The 12,814-nt window shown below is 39.1% G+C and overlaps 1 protein-coding gene across 12 annotated transcripts in view; it reads right to left on the bottom strand.

Moving 5' to 3' along the window:
• Positions 1 to 12,814, bottom strand: part of RBFOX1 (RNA binding fox-1 homolog 1) — a 2,584,986-nt gene that overhangs the window by 113,462 nt on the left and 2,458,710 nt on the right. The gene's annotated exons all lie outside the window — the stretch shown is intronic.

Genomic DNA, 12,814 nt, shown 5'->3' with positions numbered 1-12,814 from the left:
TTTATGTAAAAGCCCTATTTTCCACTTGATCCTTGTGTAAACCTCCCTCTAATGTCGTTGGCAGTTCTCCTGTATGTTTGAGAGTGCATGTGGTCTTAAATTCACACACCAGCCCACAGAACATGATTAAAATTGGAATTCAGTTCTCTTCACAAGGGAGTTTGATATCCCTGACCTAAACGGAATACCTCCCCCCTTAAAATAATCATATTATGTAGCTCAGTTATAGGTAAATGTACATGTGTGCTTGGTTCCATTCTGTATGCTTTATCTTTGGGTCTAGAAGGAGCATGTTTATCTTACAAACAAAGAAGCAAGGGATCTTTACAACCAGTATCTGGAAGGATTGGCACCAGTAAATTAACTCTCTCTGAGTGCGTGCGTGCGTCCAACTTGTGGCCCCAGAACAAGGAAGGAAGTTCTCTTTCTCTTAAAAGTTCAACCTATTCATATAGGAGGCACAGACATGTGAGGACTTTTCCTTCCCTGTTGCTCTGCCCATGTTTCCTTTATTCTTATGTCTCTGCACTAGTTTCCTTTCTTCTTCCAAATGTACTTCAACTTTTTTTCTAGTCTCAAGCATTTTATAACTCTGTCCTAGCCTGTGCCCTGCTGCCTTCATGTCCACCTGCTTCCTTCATCCTTCACTCTCTCATGACTGCTCCTGTACCTCTTTTACTCCCTGACCCATCTTTGTTCCTTGTAACAGTGTCTGGAGCAGCCTCCCAGCCAATGTACACCAAGCACCCTCTTTCCTCTACTTCATAAAAACGAATGAGGTTCCATGAAGCATTTCACTCTGTGTTCATCACTATCACATTTGTACATGAGGATACTGTATTCTCTGGTTCCCATTGGTGCCTTCAGATTAGTAAAATTTGCGGTTTGGGGAATATTTTTGTTGAAAGCAGTGGTTAAACTTCCATTGATATAGTTCTTCGCTGAGCACATTCCACCAGCTCCTACTGTAAATTTCCCTATAGTTGAGCATACAAGAATCAAGTCAATGGGAATTCTTCTACAGATTTGGATGAGGGCAGGATCAAAACCTTATTGTACTGCACTTTATAATTAATACTATGACATATACATATACAGGATATTCACATATTTAACATGGAAAGATTTGTTGTATTTCTTCAAAAAATATGCAGACTAACACAATGATAAATATATGTTGATTAAACTTTCAGATTTAAATGTACAACCAATTAACTAATTTAATCTCTCTCCAAAAAAAACAAAAAAAAAACAAAACAAAACAGCCGTTGGCATTATTCTTTGAATAACCCTTGCTTAGTTTCCATAATGGTATATATTTTAATGAAAAACTCATTACAACGTAGCATAAGGCATAATTAATTCTGGGTGATTCTTTCTATGTAAATAGCTAGTACAGATGTTGAATTCCATTTTCTACTGGCTTTATTAATTTTTCATAAACCAATATTTCGTCTGTAATGGGTTATAACAGCTCCATAGAAGTTTAAGAAATGCATTAACTGTCATCAGTGTTGTTAATCTAACTGGGATTTTACCATTTGTATGATAGTACTTTAACATTACATTTTTTAAACAGTGGTTACAGCTTTGTTTTATGCTTTGAAAATGTACATCTAGGTATAATTAACATAAGGGATATTTAAGGAATATTTGGTTAATTTGTCTGTATTTAGAAAACAAATTAATCTGTTTAACTAATAATGTCCTAGAATAAATTTAGAGGGAAAAACTGCTTAGTTGACAGCAGAGCTCAAAACTAAAGGCATATTGTGATGGAATACACTCCTCTATTCACACCCTACACACTAATGCAGGGGTCGGCAACCTTTCAGAAGTGGTGTGCCGAGTCTTCATTTATTCACTCTAATTTAAGGTTTCGCGTGCCAGTAATACATTTTAATGTTTTTAGAAGGTCTCTTCCTATAAGTCTATAGTATATAACTAAACTATTGTTGTATGTAAGTAAATAAGGTTTTAAAAATGTTTAAGAAGCTTAATTTAAAATTAAATTAAAATGCAGAGCCCCCCAGACTAGTGGCCAGGACCTGGGCAGTGTGAGTGCCACTGAAAATCAGCTCACGTGCCAACTTCAGCACGCGTGCCATAGGTTGCCTACCCCTGCACTAATGTAATAATCTTTGTATAAGGTATGCCTTGTGAGATACAATTTGAAAACTCATAATTCACTGGTCAGTATTGTCCTGATAAAATATGTGTGGCAACATTGTATGTGAAGTTATAAGATTCCACCGTATGAGGTCATTAACACATTTTCCAAACCCCACTGCCCTATCTAAGCAGAATCATCATAGAATCATAGGACTGAAAGGGACCCTGAGAGGTCTTCAAGTTCAGTTCCCTGCACTCAAGGCAGGAATAAGTCAGCAAACAGGTCTGTCCCTAAGCAAAAGAATGTGTGCTTGCCTTAATTTGCATTTAAGCAGAAAACAGAGTCATCAAGCAGGAAGGGAAAACAAAGGAAGTTCACACAGGTAGAAAAAACCAGCAGGGATTATCCTTCCACACAGACTGTTTGTCTCCTGGTTCTAAGCTGGAAATGTTTTTCAAGAGAGGGATTGAAACTATAAAAAAGAAGGAATACCCCATCTCTCTCCGGCATTGTACCTAAGATGACAGATGAAAACAGACATTGGACTGGGGCGGGGGGGGGAGGGGAAGAGGGGTCAGTAACTTTGCTGGAAACGTGGTGAGAAATTTTGCTTCAATACAACATAATTTTGTTAAATTAGACACTAGTAAGTGTTTTATCCTGTAACCATTTCTGACTTTTATGTCTCATTACTTATACTCACTTAAAATCTCTCTTTTTGTAGTTAATAAACTTGTTTTACCATTTTATCTAATCCAGTGAGTTTAAATTGAAGTGTCTGGGTAACTCTATTTAAGATAATAAATTGGTATATTATTCCTTGAAAGAAACAATAGACTTAAAATATCTGTACTGTCCAGGGGAGGGCTGGGCAGTACAGGACATACGTTTAGAGGGAGAAATACAGGACTGGGGGTGTGTTGGGTTTTCGCTGAAGTATAGCTGAGGCTGGTGAGAACCAGGGTGTAACTGGCAGGTTGCAATTACACACAGAGACTCAGGCTTGCATGCTGGAAGGCTCTTTGTGAGCAGCCCAGGTGGGAGCTACTATAGCTAGGCATTGGAAGGCATTCAGGCTTGCAGCAGGACAAGGCTGACACAGCCCCCAACTAGTCTGGATTGTACCTTGGTATGTCACACATCTAATCAGATTGCAAAGTAATTGAAATATATATAGAAAACCACAACAGGACTGTACAAAAGTTATGTTTTGCATGTACTGTAGAGTGAACTTTTTATCTGAGGAGCTAAAGTTGTTGTATAAACAATCATTAAGGCTCAAAAGATTCTGTGTGAAACATGGCTCATTCACTCATATAGTAGTGTTTCTAGGACACCCGTTTCTGCTGAGTGAAATACTCTGGTGCTCAGAGACTGAAAGATTAGCATAGGGATAAAATCCCAGTGCTCAGACACTGCAGGGATGGGTGCCCTGGAAAGAGAAAAAAATGTGTGATTCCTCTCTCATACAAAGTATTTCCATTTATTCAGCAATTTCCTGCCTCCTCCCATAATTATGTGCTTTCATGTGCTATATTACAATAGTTCCTATGTTAATTATAAATAAATATTTATAATAAAAATTTATTTATTCAATAAAGCTACAATGAGAAATTACTTACCAAACTCTACTTCTTTGAAGAGATCATTAAAAAAGGATTTCCACTCTTGGATCTCAGCTTACAACTGTGAGACAAGTTGGAGCTCTCCTAGCACTTCAAATACCTTAGTGTTCTGAGGCACTGACAGTTGTGAAGGAGCACGAGACCCACCCCTATGTTCCATATGAACTGCCATGCTGAGGACAAATTTTCAAGTGAAACATCACAGTTCGGAGTGGGGTGATTAATTTAGAGAGACTGTATTATTACTGAGGTGGGAGAACCCACTCAGGTGGAGCCATCCGAAGGAAAGAGCAGTATCGGACAAAGTCTGGCACCGGTGGTGACTGTGGTTGGAAAGGAGTCGACTGAAAAGGTTCTGAAAGGAGCTGAGGCAGTTATAACATGGGGAGGTAGATGGTTCTCCTGAACCAAGAATGGGAATCTTGTTTGTATGGTGTATTTAAAGAATCATGCTTTAAAAAATAGTTTCCCTGTCTGTAAAATGGATATAACAATAGTTCCCTACATAAAAAGAGATGTGGTGAATCACAGAGCTCAGTATTGAAATGGCAGACTGAATATTAGGTAGCTGTTCTTAATTTTTAGCAGCAAATCCTTTACTAAGGCATAGAATGCTTAACTATTCCATTATTATTTCACATATGAATACATTGGTCACCTCTGGAAGCACCCGTGTGTCATTTTTCCCTTCCTCACTGCAGGTTATTTTAGTAAAGATAACTAAGGGCCAGATCATCCTCTCTCACAGTAAAAACTTCGGGACAGGACATTTTCCAAAGGAAACTAAACAAGAATTTCCTCACAGAGATTCCCCTGGATCATATCATCTGGTGGGAAGTGGAAGGTTTAACTTCTACCCCTCCCCAAAACATCACTCCCAAAATCTGATGGATTTATGGGAATATGCAGGAGGGTCAGAACTATCCAGCCCAAGGCCCTGCACCCCCTGCAGTAGCTGCTTGTCAGAGCAACTTCAATGGACTCCCTCTGGTAACAGCTTCCCAAGAGGTGTATTAACTTTTCCATGCCACAGGTGCACAGGCAACAAAGTGCATCCTCCCCAGTCCAACCAGCCCTGGTTCCCACACCTTCCTTTCTCAGAACCCTGGACCATGTGCAGGGCCCAAGGAAGAGAACAGAAGCCCTACTTCTACACAGAGGGATTGTGATCTGCCTATGAAAGGAGGCAAATCAAGGTGCCTGATCAGTCCCCCAAAATATTATTATTATTATTATTTCTATTGTGATAGTGCAGAGGAGCCCCAGCCATCAATCAGGACCCCATTATGCAAGGCACCGTACAACCATATAACAGAAAGTAAATAACATGACTTTTCTTTGTAGCCACACTGAAAAAAATCACTATAGTATCCATTTAAAAATGAGGAGTATTTATATTTAGGACACATAAGAGCATAGTTCATACACCCCTATGAAAAGCTCACAAAAGTATATCATCTCAGTAGCTGTATGAGGAGTCTTTAAACCTCTATTGGAGTATCTTGCTGGTGACTTTCCCAGCACAGCTTGACTTTTTCCAGGAAAAAATTAAACATAATCTAGTTGCATAACCAAATTGGGAAATAGTATCTCTAACACCTTAACAGGTGGATTACATTCACTAATGTATTTTAACATTTCTTCTTTTTCCACTAGTCCTGTGCCTTTCCCTACACTCACAGATCCTCTAATACATCATCATGCACAATGGTGCCTAAAGGCTGTAACTGGATAGTAACATTTCTTCATATTTCACCAGAATAATGGCCTGTTATCTGAGAGAGATTCATCTACTCTAGAATTCAAGGTCACGTCTGAAACCCCTTTGCCCGCTTCTTGCAAACAGGAACTCTACAAAAAGCAACCTCTTCTCTGCTCATGCATGCTCAGAAGATTAGCTGTCTAAAGTATCTAGGTCTTTTAGATAGTCTTTAGCTTTCTCAAGTTATGAATATTAAAAAAAAATCTCTTCAGGGAATATGGGATTCTTCATGCCTTTGCAACAATACTGTACATTCTATTAATTATAGTATAAGAAACCACTCAATTATTCACCATTCAGAGTAAAAAGTCTCTCTCAGGAGGACTGACAGGTGCAGCGTAGAACTTAGTTTTGGTGTTAAGAATTGGGTAGTTGTTAGAAAGATTTGCTGCAAGATGCCCTAAGTCAATGGGAAGGGTAGGCATTAAACACATAATATGCCCATGACAAAAATAAATAAATAGATAAAAATATGATTAACATAAGAATGGCCGTACTGGGTCAGACCAAAGGTCCATCTAGCCCAGTATCTTGTCTTCCGACAGTGACCAGTGCCAGACGCTTCTGAGGGAATGAACAGAACAGGTAATCATCAAGTGATCCATCCCCTGTTGCCCATTTCCAGCTTCTGGCAATCAGAGGCTAGGGACACCACCCCTGCCCATCCTGGCTAATAGCCATTGATGGACCTATCCTCCATGAATTTATCTAGCTCTTTTTTTAACTCTGCTATAGTCTTGGCCTTCACAACATCCTCTGGCAAGGAGTTCCACAGGTCGACTGTCAGTTGTGTGAAAAAATTCTTCCTTTTGTTTGTTTTAAACCTGCTGCCTACTAATTTCATTAGTTCTTGTGTTCTGAGAAGGTGTAAATAACACTTCCTTATTTACGTTCTCCACACCAGTCATGATTTTATAGACCTCTATCATATTCCCCCTTAGTCGTCTCTTTTCCAAGATGAAAAATCCCAGTCTTATTAATCTCTCCTCATACGGCAGCCATTCTATAGCCTTAATAATTTTTGTTGTCCTTTTCTGAACCTTTTCCAATTCCAATATATCTTTTTTGAGATGGGACAACCATATCTGCATGCAGTATTCAAGATGTGGGCGTACCATGGATTTATATAGAGGCAGTATGATATTTTCTGTCTTATCTTCTATCCCTTTCTTAGTGGTTCCCAACATTCTGTTTGCTTTTTTGACTGCCACTGCACATTGAGTGGATGTTTTCAGAGAACTATCAACAATGACTCCAAAGTCTCTTTTTTAGACGAGGTATTGAAAATATATAGAAGAACTAGTGTTCTAGCAGAACACTCCTTCAAATGGAGATAAGAATCTGTATCCTGGAAACTGTATTTCAGCACAATAATGATGGAAAGAAGGCTTTAGATTAATACAGTTTATTTAGTAGTCACCCTGGAATGTATTTAAAATTAGTTAGATGTATAAATAAAACAAAACTTGTAAAACTTTACATGCAAGACAAACAGGACAGTACTTCTCCCTGTGATTTCTCGGGAGGAGCTGACCTGTACCCTTTTTAAATGGTGTTCTGACAAAATTATATTGAAATGGCAATGGCATCTTTGTCAAGCACTTCTTGTTGAAGAAATCGGATACTATAACTTCCTCATTAAAGCAGAAGCGGCTCTCATTCCGAACAGTATGTTTTTAGTTGAAAGAGGTCTATTTGAAGATAAAGAAAGTTTAAAAAATTATAAAGTGTGTATATTAACAGTTGAGCACAAATAAACAAACAAACTGTTAATGGGTTTCATCTAATAAAGCTCAGGCCTTTTGCCTTCAACATAATATTGCTGGAGTGCTTTACAAAGATCTTGGAATGGAAAGGTTGTGGAAACTTGTCAATGTTGTGGTACAGTCTCCACTGTCTTTTGTTAGAGTGCTTTGTTAGAAATCCTAATTACAACATCTGTATTCCAAAAGATACCTCATTAGCACATTGTTGTCCTGCCAGACTGGTCATCGAAGTACACACCCTCACCAAAATATTAAACCATTAATATCATAATGCTATTAATGTTATCATCTGGCAAAAGCAGACATACTTTCTTGATGTTCTAATTTGCTTCAGCCATGATCATTTCAAAGCCACCTATAAAGCTACTCAGTTGGACAAAAAATAGTTTTGCTGTAAAATCTTTCACAGGGAAATAATTACTTGCATATGCAGGGTCTGTCGTGTATCTCTCTTCATTCTCCATTTTATCTGTCACACATTTTCTTAATAAAAGGTCTGCTTTTATAGTACACTTAGAGAAAAAGGTGGAGCAATAACAATCATGTCACTAGTCCTACTGTTTACCATTATCTTCAGGGTTTTGGAGTTGATTCACATTACATTTCTCCACTTTTGACTTTAATTGTCTGCTTCAAGTTATCAGGACATAACTATATCTTAGATTTCCATTGCATTAGGGGATCTTTTCCTTTCTTTATTGATCTTGTCTTATGGAGTAATTTAACTCAATTCTAATTTTCTTTTGCATGCGGGGTGCTCTCCATCCAAGGAAGTGAGTTATGTGTATTCAAGTGGTGCATCTTATGAATCTTGTTAAGCTTTACCGCCTTATAGCCCACATTGATGGAATATTTAATCACAGAAATGAGTTGGCAGATATGATGTATAACGCGGTTAAGCCTTGCGGCGTGTGTCTTCACCGGCAATTGAGAAACGGGTGAATCTGCCATTCATCAGTGCCATCCTGACAGCTTTGTATAACCTTCTGTTTTTTTACTTATTTATGAAGATTAAAGGTGCTTTAAATCAACAGTTTCTCTGTAGATATATCATCTTTTATTTCCAAACTGGCCAAATTTTTCATCATTTATTAGCAGGCAAACAGAACTGCTTGCCCTGACTGTGAAGTAGTAGAGAGACAATGGGTGAGGTGATATCTTTTATTGGTGAGAGAGAGAAGCTTTCGAGCTCACACAGAACATTGTCTCAGTATAGAAGTTGGTCCAATAAAAGGCATTAGCTCACCCACCTTCTCTCACTAAAATCCTGGGACCAACACAGCTACAAAACACTGCATACAACAATGTGAAGTAATAGATATTTTCCATGTTGAATTTTAACATGGTAGCACTGGAAACCATAATTAAATTAAAAAACTAAAAATCTTACCCATCTTAAAACCTTATTTCTAATTCTGAAGTCTTCAAAAGTTTTATTGCGTCCTCCCCAAATGACATCGGACAGCATGGCACAATTTGCCAAACCATTCAATTATTGTGGGCAGACACCACATTGCTGTTTTACTGTTTCGTTTTCTATTACATTAGGAGATCTCAATGTAATTCTTTTTAAAATAAAAATAATACACTGCTTTTCAACCAAGTTTAAATACGTCTGTGGGAAACATTATTGTTCATTCAGTATTTTAAAGGCACTAACAACATAGGAGTTGGATGTGCAGTTTAAAAAAAAATGCCTGTATGTATGAAAGAAATAAAATTTCAGATAAAAATAAAAAAATGAAGTGTCTTGATAAGAGCTTTTTAGAATGTAGTAGGCAACATGTCATAATTCATAAAGCTAAATTAATACTGTTCTAATAGTAATTAAAGCTTCTCATTAAGAGGGGCAAACACCTCCCTGTGTTGGCAATAAAAATGCACTTGGGACTTGAAGAGGTTATACACAAAAATCAATAACCTGCCATTTTATAATTAAAAGACAAAATAAATGTTAGGGAAATGTCCACTAAATTAGGAAAATTACCTTTAGGAGAGATTGAAAATATTGATTTTAATTTACAAAATATGTGAACTCTTCATGCCCTAGTCTGTGAGACAATTAGAAGCCAGGTTGTTAATTCTGCATAAGCTTGAGAAAAATCGATAATTGCACTATGAGAATATTATGATATTTGTCATTAACACAAAGTCATTTATATAAAACGACTAATGACTCTGACTTCCTAATTCATGAAGGTTCAGGGTTGGTTGGCTAAATATATAAACCAGATCAATGTCACATTCTCTGTTTTAACTTATAGACACATACAAAACTGGGAAATAAATTCTGCCTACGCTTACAGTAGAGCTAAAGTAACTTAATTCCATTGAATTAAATTAAGAATTAAGCTAGGAATTAGCGATTTAAATACCTTTACACATTTCAGTGCTATTTTAATACCACAATGGTCCACCCCACCAATCTCTTTAATACTTATTAACATTCTATAGTCCAAATTTAGTGCCCAGGCAGCTTCCTTTGACTTCAATATAGGTATTTAAAATTGCTCTTGTTCAACATCTTTGTTTTCCCCCAAAAAATGTTTGACTGTTGCTGTCTTCTCATTTATATACTGTGATAGACCCAGGCCAGTTGGGAACAGCAGAGTAGTAGAAGGGAGATATACTGGCCACTGGATAAGCAGTTTTCTGTTCCCTGAGTGACCAAAGCAGGGGCTGCTCCAGGGTAATGAGCACACCTAACTCCAATTAACCTGACTAATTAAAGCTCCTCTGATCTATAAAAGGGCTCACTCCAGTCAGGCCAAAGAGAGCCAGAGGAGAGGAAGAGTGTGAGAGGAACTGGGAGCAAGAGGCATGCAAGAAGCTGAGAGTTAATAGGCATACTGATGGAGGACTGATAAGTACAAGCATTATCAGACATCAGGAGGAAGGTCTGGTGGTGAGGACAAAGAAGGTGTTGGGAGGAGGCCATGGGGAAGTAGCCCAGGGAGTTGTAGCTGTCGCACAGTTGTTCCAGGAGGCACTCTAGACAGCTACGGTCCACAGGGCCCTGGGCTGGAACCCAGAGTAGAGGGCAGGCCCGGGTTCCCCCCAAACCTCCCAACTCCTGATCAAACACAGAAGGAATTGACCTGGACTGTGGCTTCTATCAGAGGGGAAGGTCTCTGGGCTGTTTCCCAACCCATAGGGTGAATCTGTGAGGCGAGCAAATCAGCCAATAAGCACACAACCCACCAAGGTAGAGGAGGAACTTTGTCACAATACATATATTATAGCATTTGCTGCTAGTAATCATATTATAGTGACAGCTATGTATCTCCTTTTGAGATGAAACACTCCATTTTTGGCCTTAGCTCAAAGTTAATTTTTAAAGAATATGAAATAAACATGTCCTGCAATGTTTTAATTAGCTGAATAGTAGTAGTATCTACTTTTTTGGTTTAGAAAAAAATGAAAAAGCTTTTTAGCACCTCATATACACACAAAAACATGTAAAAACAGACACCTGGAAAGATAGGGATGGAGCTACTTAAACTAGTTTAGCATGAGATGCATGTATGGCTTAGGGGCCTACAAAAGACTTACATGATTTCAATACTAACTGGAATCTTTTAAATACACTAGTATCAGAGGGGTAGCCATATTAGTCTGGATCTGTAAAAGCAGCAAAGAGTCCTGTGGCACCTTATAGACTAAAAGACGTATTGGAGCATGATAAGATGCTACAGGACTCTTTGCTGCTTTTAAATACACAGTGTCTGATTGCCTTTTGAAGTTCAACTGCTCACTTTCAACAGATAGTCTCTTCAGAATGGCCATCAGCTGTGCTTTGAGGGCCTGATTCAAAGTGAATGGAGAGACTCTAACTTCAGTGGGCTTTAGACCAGACCTTAACTGGAGTTTAAGTGTTATTATGGTTGCCAGGTGTCCAGTTTTCAGCTGGAATGCCTGGTCAAAAAGGGACCCTGGCGGCTACAGTTGGCACCGCTGGTGACACAACGGGGCTCCCTGCCTACTCTAGCTCCACGTGGCTCCTGGAAGTGGCTGCCAGGTCCCTGCAGCCCTAGATGCATGGGCAGCAAGGAAGGATCCGTACGCTGCTCCCGCCCCAGAGGCTGGTTCCACAGCTCCCACTGGCCGTGAACCGCGACCATCAGGAGCTGCGGAGGTGGCACCTGTGGGTGCAAGGGCAGCATGCGGATCCTCCCTGGCGCCCATGTGTCTAGGGGCTGCAGAGACCTGGTGGCTGCTTCCCAGGAGCCGCACTAAGTACCACCGGGACCCCACCCCCGAACCTTCTCCCACATCCTAACCCCCTGCCCCAGCCCGGAGTCCCCTCTCACACCCAAACTCCCTCCCGGAGCCTGCACTTTCCTCAACCCTTCCTGCACCCCAAGCCCCTCATCCCCAGCCCCACACCAGAGCCTGCACCTCACCCCCCCACCCTGCACCGCAACTCCCTGCCCCAGCCCGGTGAAAGTGAATGAGGGTGGGAGAGAGTGAGCAACGGGGGGGCGGGGGGGATGGAGTGATTGGGGGCAGGGCCTCGGAAAAGGGGTGGGACAGGCCTGTTTCGTTTTCTGTGATTAGAAAGTTGGCAAACCTAAGTGTTACGGGTTCACAGTACTTTTTCTAGATGTTACTGATTGTGGCCCAATTCATTCAGATGGATGCAGGCACAATCCCATTGACTCCAGTGAGATATGAGCCCATGTACCCAAGGGCAGAACTTGGCCACGCTGTAGATTGGATAGGTAAAAGGTGAATTCCACAGGTATAACATTAAAAAGATTTAAGTTATTTTAGGATTAGATGCACCTTTTGGAATCTGTGACTTTCAGATAAATACAGTTGCACATATTAATCTGTACTTCTACTTGTAAAGAAATTGCCAAAGAATATATTAAGATATTCCATTTGCTAAAGCTTTTTTTCCACTCTAACTGGAAAAAAAAATTGTTTATACACGAGTAAAACACTGAATCTGAAAAGTGAAATAATTCCTTCATGCCAGCTGGCCCAAAATAAATGAAGTATCAGTTTAAGACGACATGCATCCTCAGTTTGGGGGATCTTATCCTACACTGGCAGTGGGTTATACTTCATGAACAAATAGGTGTGCTCCCTTTTAACTGCTATGATCCTAAATAACTTAAATAACGGAGTAACACCCAGTCAAGAGCCCTGAGTCAATTGTCATTTTCCCAAATCGGTCTAAAATTGCACACACAAAAAAATTACAAACGAAACATTGAAAAAACTTTAAAACTAATATTTAAAAGAAATAAAATGATTATGGTTATATTTTCCTGTTTTACTATTAGGTGTTGGTCTCAACTACTCCTTAGGCAAAAGTGAATATGCTGATAATATATATATATATATAGCGCATTCACTTTTATATATATATATAAAATAAAAGCCTACACATTAGTGTGCATTTCACAGAGAACTATATTATCTATTATGTAATAGCAAATAACAGTCATATACTTGAATGTATTGTAAGGGTAGATTTTAATTTGCTCAGGTTATTGGTAAAAACCTTCATTTACAAACATTTTAATGATTGGCAGGTAAT

The sequence above is a fragment of the Mauremys mutica genome, chromosome 11, assembly GCF_020497125.1.
Source record: "Mauremys mutica isolate MM-2020 ecotype Southern chromosome 11, ASM2049712v1, whole genome shotgun sequence".
Classification (NCBI taxonomy): domain Eukaryota; kingdom Metazoa; phylum Chordata; order Testudines; family Geoemydidae; genus Mauremys; species Mauremys mutica.
The sequence above is the reverse complement of the archived record's forward strand: the minus strand, read 5'-3'. Positions and strand labels throughout refer to the sequence as shown.